This window comes from Pinus tabuliformis, chromosome 9 (assembly GCF_031772625.1).
Source record: "Pinus tabuliformis cultivar Carrire ecotype Pingquan chromosome 9, CPIR1, whole genome shotgun sequence".
Taxonomy (NCBI): domain Eukaryota; kingdom Viridiplantae; phylum Streptophyta; class Pinopsida; order Pinales; family Pinaceae; genus Pinus; species Pinus tabuliformis.
Window position 1 is genome coordinate 1,529,155,723 of NC_142307.1, and position 22,341 is coordinate 1,529,178,063.

At 41.7% G+C, this 22,341-nt stretch overlaps 1 pseudogene; it reads right to left on the reverse strand.

Moving 5' to 3' along the window:
• Positions 1 to 940: 940 nt before the first annotated feature.
• LOC149154425 (putative beta-D-xylosidase 6) overlaps positions 941 to 22,341 on the reverse strand; it is a 76,289-nt pseudogene continuing 54,888 nt past the window's right edge.

Genomic DNA, 22,341 nt, shown 5'->3' on the forward strand with positions numbered 1-22,341 from the left:
TTTGATACAAAGGCAGACCAACTCTCAAAAGATGCTTTGTTTTTGTAGGAGGGAGTCCTGATAGAGCAACAATTTAGAGAAGGAACTCTTGTCTCAGAATCAGAAAAATCCTTTTTTAATTTTTCAAAAAGATGATAAAATTCTTGTTTAGTTCTTGAATAGGACAGCCATGATACTTAGGGACCTGTATGTCCAAGAGTCCAAGATACATTTTTGATGATCTGAATGAAATTCCCAGATAAATCCTTATGCAAAACTGTAAAAGGTATCGTCTAGGGCAGTTTCTAGACAAGTTCAACACCTATTTTGGCCAAAAGGCTATGACATTGTCTACTTTGATTTCCTCTTGAATTAAGTGCTCTCTCTAGTATACTCTACTCGTTTCCCATATCAATTTGGGTATCGGTTAAGCATGGATCCTTCCAACTATTTCATAAAAAAAATTCATGGAAAAAAAGTAACTGAGATATACTTATATAAGAAATACTTGTTGAGGAGAATAGTGATGATGATAAGATAGGACACTTCATCAATAAGTTTGATGAAACAAACAAGCATTGGGTATCAATTGTTTACCAATTTTCTATGTTCAAGAATGAGATCATGGAAAGACTACCAGATTCAATGCCTTTCTTTGAATATTAGGCACGTACTGACTGGAGGGAATGTCAGTTGGTGTGGTCAAGGATTTTCAGCTTCCTATTTATAAAATTTATGGGAAGGGTGCGCAAGTCCCAAGTGTGGATAAAATTGCACAAAAATAGCAGTTACACAGCCTGCAGATGTCTCAATATTACACAAGGATCCAGCCTACTCAAAACCATAAACACCACTATTATTTTACTTCCTAGAGGACAATGCGAATATTGTCATGAAGCCATTTTACTTCCCAGAGATGGAAGACAATGTGATTATTGTCCTGAAGCCAATCAGATTATCATTATAGGTAGTAGTAATATGGATTTTTTTTCAAGTGTTTGGTAACAAGTGAAATAGGATAGTGGGCATCACCAACAATTAGGGAATACGAACCAAAGGCCAAAATTCTTTGCCCATTCTCTTCAGTAGTACTAAAGTCATCACAAGGTTTAACCACAAACATAATTTTAGTTGTCTGTTTACCCGGGACATGAACACAGAAAAATCTAATTAGCTACTTTTGTTGGGATTCTTTATGGGTTGCAGGGGACTTGGAATACAACAACACTACATGCCTCCCATCCATGTTATCATGGTTCCACACAAGTATGGAGGATGTGAATTTTAACTTAATGCAAGGGGTGTTCTCCACTCTGACATGAGATTTTCCTATGTCACCAAGGGCTTCGACATGCTTCATTGTCACATTCAGATCAATCTTCTTGATGGCTGTGGAAGAGAAATCATATGAGTATGCTGAGTAAGTCAAACACTTTCTTCCCTGTTTAAAATTTGTATGTAAGGACGAGATAACCTATATGATGATTTGGATGCATGTTCATGTCCATCATTAGTATCTTCACAAAGTATTGAGGTTACCATGTCACAGGAAATCTCCCACCTAAACAGTACAAACATACACATCTCATCCAAGTATATCAATTTTTTTGCAGTATGCTTTGCCTTTCATCAAAAGAAACTAACATTATACAAATCCCAAATTCACAAAAAGATAACAGCAAAAATACAGGCCAGTGCCAAAGGGACAAGAGAATTCTGATGCTTTGTTCCTGTTGACGGTGCTGGACCCGCCAACATGTCAGGGGATCTCCTCAGTAAGGAGTCCCAACTAAACCTAAGACCTTTTGGAGTAGGAGTCCCAATAGTGGGTAGTACGGTATCGCCTTGACTACGGTTGCATGCAAAGGTAAGTAAGATGTCCTTGTTGGTAGCAAAGGTGTGACCTTGCAGCAAGTCAAGGAAGGTGCATGAAAGGCTCTAACACATGGAAGGAGGAGTGAGTGCACCCGTTAGAAACTTGTGATAGCACGCAACTTGAAAGGGAACACACGAGCATAAAGACATCACGAGATAAAAAGCAGGATAGCTGACGATCCAAAGTGATGGATTATAACAAAAACACGCTTTGATTAGATTCACACAAACACATATAGAATAGTCCATAGATACATGTGTAAATTACAACTACATACATCATTAAAGTAACCAGGATAGACGAACTATAATAAGAACATATGCATGAAACGTGTCTTCTATGTTATATTAAAGAGTGAAATATCCAATCATACATACAACCATGACTTCCACTAGCCCCAATAATGGAACATTACAGTCACTGCCACCTACTCCTCCAAAGAGATGTACTAGCTCTTCACTGTGAAGAAGCCAAGGCTCATTACAATACACTCCAATCTTTCTCTAAGTTATCCTACAGGAAGCTTTACTCCCAAGAGCCTCTATAATGAGTTATGAGGTTATATCAATAGAAAAGGGTGAGGTGACCCTTGACATTCCCCTTTGTGACTCTCCACCTACCCTCATGACTCTTCAACTACTACATGACTATTACATTCTACTATTAACACTTGGTCTTTCACTTTTACAACACGTTTACATTACAATCTTCACATGTACCCAAGTGAGACAAAATAGGCTTGAGTAAGCTATGCAAGACATCACTAAGACTCAGACAATTATGGGAAGACTAACTCTTCGACATCCTCACGATGATCGATGGCGCCAAACTAATGCCAAGCTTGGTAGTCGGTTATGGTGTCTGCGTACTCTGTGGTGACATCCTTCTAAAAGTGAACTCTTGCCTATATTGCATCCGGGTACATTGATTTGGCACCTCTATAAAACTCGTCAGATAACATGCCCATCATAGTCTTGAGTGCAACCGAGCCAACAACATACTGATGCGTGGTGTCTACGCTCGTCTGCAAGTCTATGTTGGTGGCTACATTCATCAATTGATCAAAGTACATGTCCATCTCCAGTCAGACTTGGTTCTTTGACTTCGTCTTGATGAGTATGTCGATGGATGGGATTGCATGTAGTGCACAATGACATCCATGCTCCTGAACGCTCGTGCATGTGAAGCCTGCAAACTGGTGATGAACTGCGGGAGTTCCTCATAGTTCTGGATCTAACTCTCAATGCATGCCTTCAACTCTACCCCCTTTGGCTTCATCATCTTTGGTAAGTGCAATGGGGCTCCTTTTTACCTCATTGTCCATATTTGCATGTGATCAACAGAAGTGTGCATATCTGACAAGATGTGTCCTCTCCTAGTACAATGCTGCTACTGACCGTTGAGATGGACAACTAACTTATGCACGATGATGAATCTGAAGTACAGCTTTCGCATGACTGCCTCGAGAGAATATACTTCATATAGTATCACTCTCCTCAACTCTTCTCTAGCATATGTTGTAATCTGGTCTCCTCCCTGCTTGGCCGCTTGTATCTCCTTAGCCATGCACTCATTCTCAGCTATCAAGAATCTAACACTCGAGCTGGTGGCTTCGACATATACTTTTGTAGCATCAACCAATGCAGTTGGATGTTTGCACACATCGAACATGATAACTCACTCTTTAAACTACACAGGAGATACATGGACATTTGGAGTAGGTACTATGTGTGACTGCACAACTCTGTGTTGTGACTCATCGAAAGATATATTGTGCATCTCTGCCTTCAGATTGTCTTCAAGGATTTCATTGTCTCCTTGATCACTTGGGACATGCTTTGCTTCTGGATCTAGTGAAGCCAGTGGGGTCACCTCTTAGTTCTAAGGCATGAGGTCAATATCCTGATCTGACTCGGGCTAAATCATATGTGTGTCCATCTGCTCTAGCATATGTTCAATCTCTTGAGCAAAGTCCTGCTCCTGTGACTACTCACCCTGTTTGCTCTGTGCCAGCTATTCGAATGAGTCAATAACCTTTGAGGGCACAGTTTCATCAATTTATGCATGTTGCGCCTCCTCTTGTTCATGTCCCTACTACGCTTCCTTCTCTCTTTTGTGCAGTTCATGTTCTTCCCTAAGTTTCTGCTTCAACTCCTGCAACTCCTTTTCTGCTTCCTCTAGCTTCTTCTTCTCTCTTTTCCTTTGTGCGATATTTTTGTCGCATTGTCACCTCTTAGCCTCAATCTCCAAAGCTTCTCTCAACACAAGGGGATTTGCTTTGAACTTGCATCTTTGCTCTGCCTCTGCGCTATCAACAACCTTCATCTTGCTTTTGTCATGCGTAGGTCTACTACCCTCTATTGTTGCTGATGATGCCTCTCTCTGAGATGTTTCTTCCTTCTGCTTTTCTAACCACTCTACAACTATTCTGACTAGTTCATTGAGCCTTGAGAAGTGATAGCAGTATCTCCATGGGTCTTCCTCAGGCCAATGACACGCCCCGTGGATCCAAGGATGTTGCACTCTCGCACAGTGGTCCTTCACTAAGAAATGTGGGTCATACGGATTGAAACTTCTGGTGCCGAAGGTGAATCTCTTGAATTCCTCTGTCTCGGCCTCAACATGCTTGAGATTCTGGATCTCATACAACTCGATCCACAAAGGAAGAGCGGGCCAAGGTGCCTTCTTCTTCCTGTGCAGTCTAGTTGACAACCCTGTCAAGATGTGATATGACACTTCTTTCATGACGAGCTTATCCATGGCCAACTTCGGTAAAACATGTGGAGCCTTCTCCGCGTTGTACATACATATGAAGGTTCCAAGGGGTGAGGTATACCAATCTGCTATGTCGATCAATGCCTCCATCGCTGCATGCAACATGCAAGGTGGATCCTTCTTAAATATCATCCTGTATACCGGGGTGATGGAGTGGTCTGATAACTGTATGATAACTCCATGGAAGCTGCATTCGGAGAACAACCTACAGTAAGTGTGCATAGAGGTTTCTGAAGCTATTCTTGCCCAACCCAAGATTGGGAACTGCTGATGGGAACAGACTGCATCAAGTACATAAGTGGACAAGTATATCTTCACTTTCTGCCCCTTGGGTAGATGTTAGGCTTCTACTACTTGTTCCTTCAACCTAAGAGCTAACATGTCAGATTAGTTGAAAGGTCTTCCTTCACTCGCCCATTGATCCAACATAATCACCCAACACTACGGGAAGGTTTCTGTGCTCTCTTGGCCGTATAAGAGGCATGCAAAGATGACCAAGAGTTGATATGTTTTTCGTAGTATCCTTGTCTTGTAAACTTGGTTGGGTGTTGCCCTGAATTTAGATCGCTCTTTCACCCAGCTCTTCAAGATGTCTCTTGATTTTGCACTGATGTTGGGTCTGGTGAAGGGTTTATCCATTGTGATCACCGGCTATGGCAAGTGATACATCTCCTGATAGTCCTTTTCCCTGAAGGTAGAAAGTTGTGTTCCACTGACACTGCTCAACACCATTTCTCTGTATCAGTATGTGAAACAATCCAGTGGATCATGTTCACGCATGGGAATGTAGGATACTTGCATGCAATCCAATTTTTTCAAAGCCAGACTTGTGTATGTTGACATAAACCCTGTGGTCTTCCAAATTTTCCTCAAATATGTCTAAAAAGGTGTCACTGATGTCCTTCCATTTCATCTTGATATTTTTTTCTATGAACAACTTAGTGTCTTCATAGATAGGTAGAACCATAGACACTTGCTCAATTGCATCTCCAGTTGCACTCTTGACGGTGTCCTTTGACCCTGCTCTCTTGGAAGCAATTGTACCTGTACTGCTGAGAGACAGATGAACACTTGTGATACATGGAGACAGAGCAAAAATTATGGCAAGCTATCTGCCAGTTAAAAACCAAAAGAAACTTGAGGACTGACATGTAACACACCTAGGTGACTGACTAGAAAGATTATGCAATTTTCACTGTGAGGCTGGGAGACGGATGGCCAAAAATATGCAAAACACATTCTAGAATATCAGCGGGCTGAATGGCTGCTAAAAATGCACAATGCATAGTCCATCTTGGCTTGCTGAGGACTGAAACTGCGCAATGCACAATTTCAGTTAGTAATGACTGCAACCCAGATAATTGCATTTGCGCAATTCTGGGGGATAGCAGGGCACTGCCTCCTAGAGTTGCACAGAGAAATCCTAGAGGCTAGTGTTGGGCCAGCTCTACGCAATTTCTAGGAGGAAGGTAGAGCCTTCACTCTTAGAAATGCACAGTGCAAGTTGGGCAAGGCAAGGTCCAGGCCAAGGTAGCCCAAACACGATGACAGGCGATTGAAAACATGTAAAGGTTGAATGCATGGTGAATCTGAGTGCAGACAAGAGTGAATGATCATGCATGAAAACAATGAGTGAAAGATTCAAAAAATGGGAAAACAAACAAGTGTGTGAAGTGAGTCACTGCAACAATGACCGTTAGTGGAGAAACAGTGTCATGCATGCAACAAAAGTGGGATGCAATGAAAAACTTTAAACAATGCTTCTACAAGCTAATATGCACTAAAATGATAGCAAGCATTCAACAAAACCAAACAAACAACACTCACACAAACCAAAATACAAAAAGCAACAAAAGAGATGAAAAACGAACTTACCTAGAAAAATTTGAGTTGAGTGTGCTAAATGCTCCTAGATGCAATGTGGGATGTCAGAGCTCCAAGATCGATGTGAAGAATGAGATATGAAGCTTCGAATACATAGCTTTGATAATATTGAGGTTTATGATGAGCATGCCACAAATTTAGGAAAAAGTTACACTTGGCAGGAGGGTTCTAAAATGATTTTTTCATGTAACCTCCAGTTGCTAAAAATGGATCCATAAAATCTAGGGATGTTTTTTGTTGTTTTACTTTCTTTCTTTTTTGGAAAAAGTTGCTCATGCATGCAAATCAAGATTGCTCAATTCTGGAGGGAACTGGTCAACTTGGGGGCACATGCAACAAACTGCAAGCCTTGGAGTGACTTTTGAGCAGTTTTTGGGCTAAGCTAGCCTAGTTGTCCCTCAGGCTCTACACAATTTCTAGACTGAAGCCCTGGTTGTCAACTAGAATTGCGCAATTTTTTAGAGCAAGCCTAGTTACGGGCTACTTTGCACAATTTCCAGAGGGAAAGTTGCCCGACTGTTCTATGGATTTATGGAGAGTAGTAGGAAGCCTAGATGGATTGCGCAATTTTGGAGAGGAAGGTTGGTTCCCCTCTATGTTTACGTGATTTTTCAACTGATCATAACAGCCATAAAATGAACAAGTTCTGGAATGTCGCCCTATGGGTGGGAGGCGAACAAGCTGGAAAACACAAGATGATAAGCCACTGGAACTTGACTGAAGCATATGTACCTAGACAATGGAAGACATGTTGCTAAGGATGGTCAGTAGGGAAGCTCCAAAATGAAGCTAAGGAAAAATTTTGGAGGGTGGTTATAGCCACTACAACACTTGGTGACACACTGGTAAACTCCAACTCTCTGAATGGACCTTGTTTCGTGAAAAGCAAGTCTAACTCATCCAGAAGTATTGTTCGATTCTCCGATCATCTTAGTTTCCAAACTAGCTTGATTGAATATGTAGCACTTGCCATGCTCTTATTCAGTCAGCACGCATTCAAAGCCAAGTCAACTCATTTGTTTTGATTGGGGATGATGGGTATATTGGTACACAAGCAATATGACAGTTAGAGTTTAAGTTTCATCTCTGGTGTTGCTCCGCTACCAGCAGGCCTAGATAGTACCCCGGCGGAGTCACACGGGAACACAAGCATCGCTCCACTTCCATCAAGCCTAGTCAATACCCTGGCAGAGTTACTTGTATCACCTCTATATGCAGGAAGCCTTTCTCTTCTTTCACCTTATTCATTTTTTTCAAAAATTTTCACATTTTCATTTTTTTTTTTTCATTTTTTTCAAGAACTATGCATAAGCACTTATTTATTTCATAGGTGGAAAAGGGATACCAACTTATTGAGAGCAGAAGAGGTTGTTCCTTTAGAGAAGTATTTTGTATATACCTCTAACATACTTGGTAAGGTTTTCCCCCTCATTTTACTCTACTTGGCTGAGCTGACAAGGGTTAACCCAAACAACTGACTAGAGTAGGTGGTACTAGTTAGTGCACAAACATTGTGTTTTTACCAAGACTTACTTCAAATAGAATGTATTTTCCATTGTTGTATCATCAACTTAAGACAACAAGTTTTACATAAAGAGAGAAGACAATAGATAACCAAGTATTGGTATCTTCACAAGTGCTCTTCTACTTTACCCTACTTGTCTCAAGAGTTGTACATAGTTTCATACGAAACTAACCTACGAATGTAAACAAGAAAACAAACAAAAAAAATCAAAGAGAAGAAGTAAATGTGAAAGAAAAGAAAGTAAGCAAAGAAAGCAGACAAGAAAACCAACAAAGAAAGAAAGAAAACATGCATGCAAGCAGACAAGACAAAAGAAAACACTACTCCTACTCCTAAGCTAACAGTGCATCGCTTTGATCACGTAAATTGATATTTCTAATGTATCCACTAGTGCATTGGCTGACCCATGTTGATGAAGGCATGGTTCGCGAAGAGCACAGTCACACAAACCAACAAACATGAAAGATATAACAGTGCAGTCAAACACACTCCAAGTTTAAATGCATCCACTGAAAAGAAAAAATTGAAAGCGCATGACATGCGCTTTGTGGACTTCCCATGGTGCTATGATACACTATGTGCATAAGTTAAGCACATGCACTCTCTTGACTATGACATGCAAGAAAACAAGAGAAACTTAAACAACTTATGTCATGCAAGTGTGCTTGCTTTGTAATATTCCTCCAATGCATAAGCGATGGGATCATGTGATTTGAGTGGAGGAAGCGAAATTTGCGTGTTAAATTGATCTTCAATGCATACAGATGAGTGATGAGGAGCCTTGGGTATTTCAACAATTTCTTGATCGGAAGCAAAATGAACCTCAGGGTAGCAAGGGCCTGACATAACCATCAGCTCGGCTGAAGTGCCTCGGTGGCCTGTGGGGTTTCGATTTCATCGACAAATAGATCATCATAAACAGGTGGAATTGAAAGATAAATAGTGATAGAATCAACATCGTGATCAAATACGGGAGTAAAGATATCATTACAACTACGATCAAGAAAATCAATGAGTTCATCGACATCCTCATGATCTGATAAATCAAACAGAGGGGTAGATGAGAAGCAAGAATTTTCACCCTCTGCGTTTCCAGAAAAGGCAGATGAAATATCAAGTGGATTTTCAATGAAGAATTTTTCCTCTCCACTGTCAAATGATGGACTGACATTGGGTGTGTTCTACGAATGATCAGAAGTAGATGCATCCGTGGATGAATTTACACATGGAAAATTAGAGATAGCAAAATCACCAAAGATGTCAAGAAAAAGAGGATGAGGTGCAGACAAAAGGAGGTCATCCTTCACCATGGGTTTATGTTCATATTCCCAGTCATACTTATCATAAATGACAACATAGGTTGGTTCTGAAACACCAACTCTGTCGATGGCTTGATCCTCGTTCACAACAGGTGTAGAGTTTGGAATGGAAGAACACAAGACAATGCCATCTAGAGGGTCAGCAGAACACGAAGATGGAGGTTGAGGTAACAAGTGTGTATGAAAACCCATGGGCTTCCCAACCAAATCTGCATAGAAATTAAGAGTGGTGACAGTGGGATAGTGTGACAGTTGAACAGACGTGTGTGCACTTTCTCCCACATCACTCTGCGGGGGTGGAGTTGTTTGATGAAGGGAAGGTAGAAAATCACTTGTGATAGAAACTATGTCTGCTTGTGATTTTGTAGCTCCATCATCGAGGTATGTTCAATGGGGTTTGAACTTTAACTTCATTTTTGGACAGAGTGATTTGGTAAGGAAATATTCAAATCTTTCCATGAGATCTTGGAATTTCATCTGTTTTTTCGGAGCTTCAAACTGGAGTAAATGGAAGTGCTACCAAAAATCCTTAGGTTGTTCACGCTAGGCCTTTCGTTGTTTTAACATTTTCTTGTCAAGAGCTTCAGGATCAAAATGATGGAAAACGGATTTGATTAGAGCACAAAAGTGCTTAAATGAGTGCACACAATCGTGAAGCAGGTTGTGGCACCATCATTGTGGGGATTCATCAAGTGTGGTTGAAAGTAGCATGCTGACCTCAACCTCATCAAACTCCTCTACATCCTTCAAGAATGCAAGGAATTTGTGTAAATGCTCAGGCTAGGCCACTTTGCCTTAACCATCATACGTGAGTTCTGACAAGTGATCAAAAAACTCCTTCGTGATTTCAAAGGGATGTGCATTGGACATACATCATGGATGGTGGACTACAAAAATATCCATGATAGATGTGTGAATATTCAAAATAGGATGTGAGTACTCATCTTATCATCTTCCCTCCTTCTAGCGCCAGAAATGTTGATGGTGTTGCACCCGCCAACATGTCAGGGGATCTCCCCGGTAAGAACTCCCAACTAGACCTCAAACCATTTGGAGTAGGAGTCCCAACAATGGGTAGTATGGTATCGCCTTAACTGCGGTTGCATATAGAGGTAAGTAAGATGTCCTTTTTGGTAGAAAGGGTGTGACCTTGCAGCAAGTCAAGTAAGGTGCATGAAAGGCTCTAACACACGGAAGGGGGAGTGAGTGTGCCCCTTAGAAACCTGTGATACCACGTAGCTTGAAAGGTTACACACGAGCAGAAAGACATCATGAGATGGAAAGTAGGATAGCCGATGATCCAAAGTGATGCATTATACCAACAACACGCTTTGATAAGATTCATACAAACACATACATAATAGTCCATAGATACATGCATAAATTACAACTACATGCATCATTAAACTAACAAGGATAGCTGAACTACAATAACAACATATGCATGAAAGGTATGGATTTGTTATATTAAAGGGTGAAATATCCAATAATACATACAAACATGACTTCCACTAGCCCCGATAGTGGAACACTACAATCACTGCCGCCTGCTCCTCCAAAGAGATGTACTAGCTCTTCAATGTGGAGAAGCCAAGTTGTTACAATACACTTCAAGCTTTCTCTAAGTTATCCTACAGGAAGCTTGGATCCCAAAAGCCTCTATGATGAGTTATGAGGTTCTATAAATAGCAAAGGGTGGGGTGACCCTTGGCATTCTGTTACAGGGAAAAGTGTCTATATAGAACTGCTCTATCCCACTAAGGTGTGACAGCTGCCTTAGAAACAAACAGAGAAAAGCTACTTTTGTTTTTCCTTTACGAATTATAGATAGAGAGGAACAGAAAGACCAACCTCTGTCTTGCGCTAATCTCGTGATTTGATCCCTCTCTTCTTTGATAGTCTTCAGCTACCTGCTCCCTTGCACGCCCAGCTTCACAAAGTGCCTGTAAGATCACAGAAGCATAGCAATATACAAAGACATGGATCTATAATCATAAACAATCTAGGATCAGATGTAAATTGACCATACAAATGTAACAAGTATCAATGACACAAAAGCATGGAGGAAAACTCAAATAGCTTTTATTGATAAACAAGAAAAGAGACAAGAGGAGTTACAACCAGTTGTTCTGGCCCAACATCCACCTCCCAGCAAAGAAGCCCCTCTTCACCTCAAACAAAGCTTAGATCACCCAACAATCTGAAGTTTGTCTCAAGAAACCAACAGCAATTCCTTACAATATGCAAAATTCCAGCCTCTGGATCTCTGGGATGAGGGATCCATATATAGATATCTGTAAGGGGGATGAGTCAGCTTGTGATTTGATTAGTGTCTTCTCTCTGATAGTTCTTGCTTCCACTTGGAGACTGATGGCCTCTTACTCATCCTTGGTCGAATTCAGTGAGGCAAGTGTCACAGGAGAAGATTCTGGAAGCTTCCATTGCCTCTCCACCTCGCGGAATGACACTGCCATTTGTCATTTCTCGCCCATCACACCCCACAGAAGGGACTTTTGAAATGCAACACACCCTCACAGTGTATTTGGGTGAGATGCAACGCACTTAGCCAGTGGAGCAGCTGCAATGATCCTGTTTTGACCAATTCTGAGCAGTTTCTCATGGAGAACTTCTGGGAGAAGCTGTAATCTGTTGACCTTGTTCCTTTAGGGGTTAGAACAACACTTTTAGGGACTTAGGAGCCCTTGGTTTATGGACATTTCATGCTTGGGGTTGTAGGGCCCAAAAATGTCTATAACAGTTGCCCCCTAAAGCATGAGGCCGTTAATCTTTTGATGTCGGGTGAAATGCTTTATTGTGAGGATCCGAAGTTCTTTCAATGCTGGGAGGAGACCTGTAATAAGATACAATACAATACATTATCTTCATAATATTTTCATGATCTGGCTGAGGCGGGCATTCCCATGCTCAGCTTTATAAATTCATTTTCATGTACATAGGACAGACAATCGTCTGAGTGTAGACTGATGATTCTGATAGAGCCATCATCCTTTTGAGTGGATGATTATCTGTGCAGCAATGATGTACATTTAATGTCTTTATTTCCCTGAATATATATCGCAGCCCAGATGGATGAAACTAGATCTGGGGTCTTCAATCTCGTCCGATCTTCACTCGAAGTACAAGTCGATCCATGTGAGAAATGTTCTGAAGTCGAACATGGAAAGACATCGCTTGATTACCAGTCAATGATGTAAACTGTTAACAAGCGTGAGAGGAATCACCGATAATGATAATGACCCTCAAGGTACTCCAGTACAATTCACGTGGTGTGAATAAAGAACTTAGCGTCGAACACCACGCAAAATCTTTCGGTCGAAGGCCATTGATGTAAACCTGTCGCCGGAAGTGAGAAACTTGCCATTGAGGCATGCAAGCTTCAAAGTACTGAATGGGGTGTTCCTAGATCAACTTCTTGGATAATGAGCTGATGTCGACAAGAAGTGATCTGTCACAGGAGGGCCTTAATGAATCCCACATCAATGACATGGAATGGACCAAATGATTTTAATGGAGGTGAAAACGATCTGGTGATATAAGGTTCAGGGTGGCGGTCATGAAAGAATGGAGTATAATGTATGGTAGTGGGTGAGACACAGGTGAATTCACTGAATGACTTCTCTTGAACATATCGGCGACACTGATGTGATGGATTGGTAGCATTAACCCCAAATGTGGATGGTATGGCGTGACCATGGTGATGTGACTGGTGAATGAAACAACCCAACCCGACTCGGACACGGAGTGGAAGTGTCATGTTCAAGAGTGACTTGCTACCAACAAAGTTTCTTCAAGTTTTCTTCCCAATTTTCCCCAGTCATTGCTGACCAGTACCTTTTCATTTTTGTCAAGCTTGAGGAGGATAACATATGCTTGTTCTATAATTTGCCCTTCGGGCAAACCCATTGCTATGTTTTAACGAGCCTAGCGACAGTGAAACTCGCTCTCGTCTATAGACAAGTTTGTCGCTATTAATCTTTTTAACGAGTTTAACGACAAAGATAACTCGGTCCTTTTCAATTTTAGAGAGTCTGAAAAGGAACGTAAAGGTAACTCCAAAATTCCTTTTTCGTCATCTAATTCCTTATGTCCGAAAAAGTATAAAACAATACAGAAGGGATGAATTTTCGATACTTTTAACGAGCCGAACAAAACAAGCGCTCGATCTTTTTGTGTAATAATCCCTCAGGACCAAAAAGATTAAAATCTAGAGGAGGGATAGCACTCCCTGTCCCTTTAACGAGCTGGAGAGGCCAATGGCTCAGCAATCTTTTCATATTTTGCGAGTCAGTTGAAAAGAGCTTAAAGGAGACTCGTCCTTTGAGGAACGCGTGATAAAATGGGTAGCAGTTGATTCCAGGTAAGGTTTGGAATTTTCCAATCACGGCAGTGTTACAAGGATGGCTAGTGAAATCACTCTTCGCAGTTGTTCCTCAAAATGGGTAAACAATCAAATGGGGGTGAATGATCGGCCAATGAAAAAGTGGAGGTGACGGTGCAAACACGACCAAGGCTTTAATGGCTGAAGTACTACATTCACGATGGTTATTTACTGAGGAATAGTTCTTTTTTTAACAAGCTTAAACGCGGGGGGAAACATTTGCTCATGGCTTATGTTTATTTTTTAACGAGCTTGAACTATGTGCTAAAACTGCTCGATTGAATGGTCCCATTTTGATTTTACCATAAATAGCTTTGTTATTTCAAAGATTGTACTGTATTTTCAAATGCTTCATCAAATTAGTCAGAAAAGAACAATATATGTTTGAAAATGAGTTAGAACACTAATATTTTACTTTGAACTATGTAAAAAGTAATGAGAAAGTGTTTTTACCTCTCATTTTACCATTTCATTTGAACTTTGGTTTGTTGGAGCTTTGGAGGTGCTTTCCCCCTTTGATTTTCATCAGCTGATTTCGGGAGATTCTATGGACGATTCTCGGCGCCGTCTGGACCAGGTAGGAGCTAAACCTGATCTCTTTCATTTCATGGATTCCATTTCGCATTTTGAGCTTGATTCCTAGTTTTTCTGAGCCCCTGGGTTTGAAAAACTCGTTCTGCCTTCAGCGCACCCTCTGTGTATCGAAAGGTGCGTTGAATGTTGGCCTGTCTAAAGGCTATCTGACATGCAACGCACCCAGAACACTACTGTAGGTACGATGGGCGCAGAGAAGGAATTCTGTGCACAATTTTTTATGGAAATTTTGCCTGTCTCTTACCAAAATCAGGATCTAACTCTTCTCTTGTTTGTTTTCTAGAGATCTTTGGAGTAAGATGACCATTACATGGCGAGAACATGAGCATGAAGAAGAGGACATGCTTGCCCTACATGATCCGGTTACAGTAAACGCACTGCGGAACTATGGCTTGCTGAAGTTTTTCCGCATTTCTAGCATGAGACAATAGATCAACTTACTGCAGTATTTGCTCGATGCTTGGGATCCTACCAACCAGGTTTTCCAGATCAGGGGAAAATCTATCCCCTTGACTGTAGTAGACATCTATTTCTTGACTGGCTTGTCGAGGCGGGGTGCCCCCATCTCTTTATCAGGTTCGGCCCGAGGAGGCGACTCTGTGAGAGATTACGTTCGCCGGTACTACAGAGAAGGATCTCAGCCGAGTAAAGACGGCAAGATCATCATCCGTGATGTCACTGACAGGTCCCTCAGGACTATTCTGTTTACTTTTGGTAGGATGGCCAGTGGTGCGGCTCTTCATGTAGCCAACTGATCTTATATGTAGTATGCCTTGGAATGCCTCCAACCGAAGGTGTTCAACTGGTGCGACGCAGTACTTCTTGTGATGAAAGAACAGTTGACCAAGATAAAGAGCGAAAGGTTGAAGAAATTTGGGTATGGTTCTATTTTGACCACCTTTGCCTTGGAGAAGATACCACTGATGCAGCCGCAGTATATTGCACTCGATTTACCTTCACCTACTGAACCACGTATGCAGAGATGGGTTGAGCTTATGTCTAGGCATGCTAGTCAGTCTCAGATTTCATTTTCTGATACCTTCTTCAGGTGGTTTGATCGTCAGGAGATGGTTTATTCCGAGTATCCATATGCTGGCATGGACTTCCGGGGTGATCCAGATCTAGTACTGCCGGATGGCGAACAGTGGGGCGCCATTGGTAAAATCTTTGACCATATTCCTGTTTACTGTTTTTCATTTATAATGTCCTTGTGCTTTATTCTATCAAGACTTTAATCAAACTCATGTGTATATGCAGATGCTGGTCCTGTTCGTCCAGTAGCTCACTTGAGAGTACCAGCTGCCGCCCCAGCAGGAGAGGCTGTTGGAAGGGCTATTCTTCGTGACCTCGATGTGGCCGAGACTCTCACAGCGTTACAAGAGCAGGTTGAGGGCCTCACTCTTGGTATTCCAGATGTGAGGACTGATGAGCTACCTTTGAGGCTACAGCGGCATACTACTGGTGTGCCAAGACGATGGACTCGTCTCTTACGCATGATCGCACAGGCTGTGACTTGCTATCACGAGCATCATTAGACTAGGGTGCCCCCTAGCATTTTGAGTTTTTGGTCACTCGACCGATTTTGTCTTGGTTACAGAACATTATGTGTAAACCATAAACAGTTATATATATTTTTGATTTTCGGAGTTTTACTTTGGTTAAGTTACATGATCCAAATGCAAACATTGATGGTATGTTTCTTTTTATAAATGTTGCAAATGTCTATCCAACACATAATTTTCTAATGAGTCAGTTAATGTGTTTAAGTTTCTGGAAATGTGTTGATATTGAATAAAATCAAATTGTCTTTCCAAAATCTTAACCCTTAGGAACATGCGATACATAGTTGGGTTTCGGACGGAATATATACCGGTGAGTTGTAGTATTACGAGTTGTGAGTCTAGCCTGACAATTAGTCGGCATATACCATGTGTGATGGCATCAGAGAGAAGTTCTATCAACGAGCTATATTCAGCGATGTTATTTGTTGATCGACCAATACATACCCCTCTGAAACTTACTAACTTGCCGCTTGGATCAAAAATAGCCCAGGCTGCGGAAGATAGGTTCTGTGAACTACGACTCGCTCCGTCGGCATACCCAACACATGACTCCAATAGGTTTGACATCTGCAAAAAATGTAAAAAATGGATTACTTGACCAAAATAAACACTTTAGCGAAAACAAAAACATAGCAAAAGCATACAGGTTACCATTACGCATAGTAACGCTTGAGGTACAACCCGTTACGAGGTTGTGCCAGTGGAATTCCATCATAATCCATTAACTCGTAGGCTCCTTTTGCTAACACCCGTTTAACAATATAGGGGCCCATCCATAAAGACTTAAATTTCCCTGCTCCCAATTTATCGGATTCTTGGTCGTAAAGCAAGACCAAGTCACCTTCTGAGAAGACACGGGGTTTGACATTTTTGTCGAACTGTGCCTTGACTCATTTCTTATGGGCTTCGTTAACCAAAGTGGCATCATGACGGGTTTCATCCAATTGGATTAATTCCAAGAAACGAGCTTCTTATTCTGAAGTTCCGGGGAGGAGATCAATTGCGAGTTTGAGAGACGAGATTTCGCACTGGATTGGTAAGACTGCTTCCAGGCCATATACCAGTTGGAAAGGTGTAAACCCGGTTGCATTCCTTACCGATGTCTGGTAAGCCCACAAAGATGAGTACAGGATTAGGTGCCATCTTCTCTTGTGAACTCCAATCATCCTTTGCAGCATGCGTTTCAGGACCTTGTTGATTGCTTCAACTTGTCCGTTTTCTTGCGGATAATATGGAGTAGAGCTGTCGTGAGACAACCTTATTTTGGCAGCTAATTCGACCATCATGTGATTGCGAAAATGCGATCCATGATCTGTGACTATAGCTTGTGGTACGCCGAATCTGGCGACTACATGATTGAAAAAGAAGAGGGCAGTTGTTTCACCAGTATTATCCAATGTAGGCATCGCCTCGGCCCATTTGGTAAAATAGTCAACTGTGACTATGATATACCCATGCCCCCCGGTCGAGGTGGGGTTACATGTCATGAAATCGATGCCCCATTTGGCGAATGGCCCAACAGCAACTATCGGCTGTAGAGGTGCGGGTGGTCTTCTGGTTTTGCTATCGAAAATTTGACAAGCATGGCAACTTTTGACTGCGGTTATGCAATCTTTGAACATTGTTGGCCAAAAGTATCTTGCTCGTAAGATTTTTTGCGTTGTAGCATATCCTGATTGATGCCCCCCACACGCGCCTGAATGACAATCATTCAGGACTTTTTCGGCCTCCTCATGGGTGAGGCACCTTCTTAGAACTGTATCGATACCACGACGGTAAAGTGTATCACCGACGATCATGTAGTCTTTTGCTTGGTATCGAATACGTTTTTGTTCGGAGTGGGAGGTGTTTGGCCTGTATTTTTGGGTTTGGAGATAAATTATTATATCCCCATACCACTCATTGCTTGAAGATATCAGAAACAAACTTTCGTCCACGATTGTTTCTTCGGATGTTTCATCGTTGGATGACGATGGGAGATCACACAATAATTCTGCGAAAACTAGAGCTTTCTTTGACTTGGATTTTACAAATTCCAGATCAAAATCTTGTAGGATTGCTATCCATTTTGAATATTTTCCCCCCAGCAACTGTCGCGACAATATATAAGTCATGGGGTTGCAATCTGACAGAATGGTAGTTTTCCGAAAGAGGACATAGTGTCGAAATCTCTGTATCGCTTGAACAGCTGTGAGTGCTAGCTTTTCAATGTAAGAATATTTTCTTTCTGTATCATTTAAGTTTTTACTTAAATAATATATAGGATGTTTAATTCCATCGACTTCTTGAACTAAAACCATTGCGATGGTCGTATCCGCTGCAGCCAGATATAGGTTAAAATCTTTTTGATAATCAGGAGCGTACATTAATGATGCTTTCATTAGTGATTCTTTTAAAGCATCAAAGGAAGCTTGCACAACCTGATCCCAGACAAAGGGCACTTCCTTTTTCAAAAGACGTGTATAACCTTTAGCAAGTTCGGCATAATTTGGAATGAACCTCCTAAGAAAGTTCACTTTCCCTTGGAGTTTCTGAATCTGAAGCAAATTCGAAGGTGGAGGCAAATTTATGATTGCTTGGACCTTACATGGGTCGAGACGAATCCCGTCCTTCGAGACTACAAAGCCAAGTAAACGACCAAAACTGACGCAAAATACACATTTGTGTGGATTGAGTCGTATCTTGTAGTGTCGGCAACGTAGAAATATCGCTCTTAAATGCTGCGGGTGATCAGTCCGCTTTCGCGAATGAGCCGGAAGGTCGTCGAGGTATGGTTGAACGATGTTTTTGATGTCATGGAAGGCATAATTCATTGCCCTCTGAAACGTCGCCCCCGCGTTCTTCAAACCAAAGGGTAATTTTCGATATGCGAATGTTCCCCACGGACAAATAAATGCAGTCTTTGACTGGTCCTGTGGGCTGATATTTATTTGATTATACCCAGAGAATCCATCCATGAATGAAAAGATTTCGCATCCGGCGCATTCATCAATTATCTGGTCAATGAAGGGTGTAGGGTAGTTGTCTTTTGGACAAGCTTGATTTACATCCCTATAATCGACGCACACTCTAATTGTTCCTTGTTTTTTCATAACAGGGACAATATTCGATACCCAATCAGTTAGAGGAACCGGGTAGATGAAACCAGCATGGAGAAGTTTTTCAACTTCTGCCTTAATGGCAGCGGCTTTCTTGGGGTGCACCTGCCTTAGCCATTGTCGTACTGGTTTGACATCTGGATACATCTTAATTTCGTGTTCAACGATACTCGAGTCAATGCCTGGCATTTCACTATATGACCAAGCAAAGACATCTCTGAATTCGCGAAAAAGAGCATTGTATATTTCGAGTTCTGAAGGAGAACAACATTCGCCAACATAAATATTCTCTACAACATCTGTTTTGGTCGAGATATTTATGGCGATAGTCTCTTCAATGTTGGACAAGTTTCGCTCGGAATCCACTGTGTTTACAGTATTTGATAGGAAATCAAAGACTGAAGGATGATAAAGGTCATCTTGAGTATCTTCTCAACAATCCGGAAGAAGGGAACAATGGTGGGAATCATTCCATGGTGCCCCTTCAATTAACATTGATTGTACAATTCCTTCGTCGGTGACATGCACTCGCGACCAAGGATCTGAAGGAGTACCATATTCTTTAGACCTATCTATCCAAATGCTTGATGAGCGTTGATTTGGGTTTGCCTCCCATGCTAGGAACATTGATTGCTACAATATTTATGTTGGGCTTGGAGGCAAAACCATCGCATGATCCATGTCGATATCGTTTTCTGAGATCTTTTTAGAAGATATCATATTGCAGGTTCCTACTAACGCTACTTCCGCCAGGTTGATTGGAGGTGGAAGGGTGAAAGTTCCCATTAGTATACGATCTTTTAGTAGGCCTACTCCAATATTTTGAAGCGAATGGGGGCTTCCATGGATCATGGGAATGCTTCCTGTAACTTGAGAACCATTGGGGAGGAAGTTTTGTTGATCGACGATTGTAATCCCTCCTTGAAAGGGAAATGCAATCTTCCTAAAATAGGTCGACACAATGGCCGCCATAGCATATATCCATGGCCTTCCTAGTAGGATGTTGTAATCAAGATTTCCATCGATTACTTCAACATCTATTTCTACCGTTTTCCCTCCTAGTTCAACTTTCAAGTTACTTAGAATACCATATGGGGTATATGTCCTTCCGTCGAATGCTTTCAATGTCGTCGAAGATCGCGACAAGGTTGGAGATCCTAAGGTTTTCCAGCAACTCATCGACATAATGCATGTAGATGCCCCCTCATCAATAATTGTTCGATGAACAGTTTTGTTGAGGGCTTTCACTTGAACAAGGAAAGCTAGTTGAGCTGGTAATTGAGGATCGTATCCTTTATGGTCGAAGGATACAAGATTGGAATCCTTTGGGTCTATCCCACCAATGGCTGATAATAAAGCCTGCCTTTGGGATGGGCAATTCTATAGTACTTCAAGAGTCGACATAGTGGATGGTGATTGGGCCAAATCTTCCACTATATTATAATGTTGTGCCGCTCTAGCGCGGGGATTAAATGTCGACTTGTGTACTACTCCCTTTGGCGGTTTTATTGTCAATTCAGGAATGATGGGCGGCGCAACTTCTGTCGAAGTTGTTGTCGAACTGCTAGGTTGATCTTTATCCTTATTGTTCGACAGCTGTGGATTCCCATAATCTTTATTCCTAGTCGATATCAAAGCATCATTTTGCTGTTTTGAAACTGACAACATTAGCACTTGAGACGGGGAAGCATTTCCACTTTCAACCAGATTTGTTCCCGGATTTGGAAACGGATCAGTTAACACTGCGGAGGTTTTTGAATTCTTGAAGAATTTCTTAAGCTCAGCTCTGTGTGGACAACTTGCGGTCCAATGATCCTCATCGCATATAAGGCATGGATTTTTTGGTTTCCTATCTCCAGGAGGGTTTGAAGAAGATTTTTCAGGTGATGATTCCTCCTGTTTCTTCTTCTTCCCTTTGCCTTTCTTCTTGCTCCCTGGTTGTTTGGTTTCTTTGCCTTTATCTGTTGATACGGCATTTACTTCCGAAGCAAGAAGTTCATCTTTTGCATTTTGACCTGAAATCTTACGGGCCTTTTTGGATGTAGCCTTTTTCGATTTCGTGTCTGTTGTGCCAATCACGCCATCGCCGGCATGAGATTCATTGTTTGATTTAGGAGGAGGAGGAATTGGGAATTCCGGTCTAGGGGCATCAGGTATTTTATCGTAGAGCGTGCCGGATTGACTGTAAATCAAGTCCAGATATTGCGCACGAGCGATAACTTGCTCTTCTGTTATGACTCCCTCCTTTGCCACATCTTCCGTGATGGAAGGTAGTAATGACTTGATAAACCATTCAGCTAAGAGCTGATCGAGGACATACGTTTTTACCATTCTACAACGACGTCGCCACTCATGTATATGATCAGATATGTGAGTGGCCGTTGTCTGTTTGAAATTGGTAAGAAGTTTTTTTCCCGTTTCGTACCTTATTGGTAACTGAAAATGGGTTAAAAAGTTTGTGGCTAAGGTACTGAAGTTGTCGAACGAAGCTCTAGGCAATTCGATGTACCATTTTGCCGCCGGACCCATTAACGTCCTCTGAAAGAGGTGAAGTCTTATCGAATCATCATTTAGGGTGTTTGATGAACACCATAGATGAAAGGTCATCACATGATTCGATGGATCTTCACCCGGATTTCCATTAAATTTAGGAATATCTTATGGAAGTTTATGCAGAATCACTGGCCACCAAGGGACGTAAGCGATTGGATCGTTTGTTAACCTATTTAAATCAGGTAACTCTAAAGTTGCCACAAAGGGTAACTGTTGATTCAGGTTAGGTCAAGCATACCCAAGATAAGATGGGATTTCCTGAGCAGTTGGACTTTGCATACCGGCATAATGCATTTGATGCTGGTAACTTTGGTAAGGTTGGTGGGCATGACCATTGTAAAATGGTTGATTTTGACCGTTTTGAATGTACGGCTGTCCACTATTAGCAAAGATTTGTTGCTCAGAACCTTGGTATACTTGTTGGAATTGCGGTTGTTGGTATTGCACTAGCCATGGTTGTGAAGCCATGTGTTGTTGCCCGATACTAACAGTTTGACCAAGATGAGGGGTAATTGTACCCGTCTGAACCTGTGTCATTCCACCAGTCGGCGATTGTGGTTGAGTCGCAGGGTCAAGGGGCTGTTGCATTACAACCTGAGAAACCTGAGGTTGGCATACAACAGGCAGCACTTGAACTTGCGACACCGTCACAATAGCTGGCGTAGTTGGTATATTTGACGTAGGTAAGCATTGTTGCATCGAGTATACAACTCTTGGTTGTTGAGGTAGTATAGGTACCCAACCGCTTGAGGTAATTCCAGTATAACCTGAATGTTG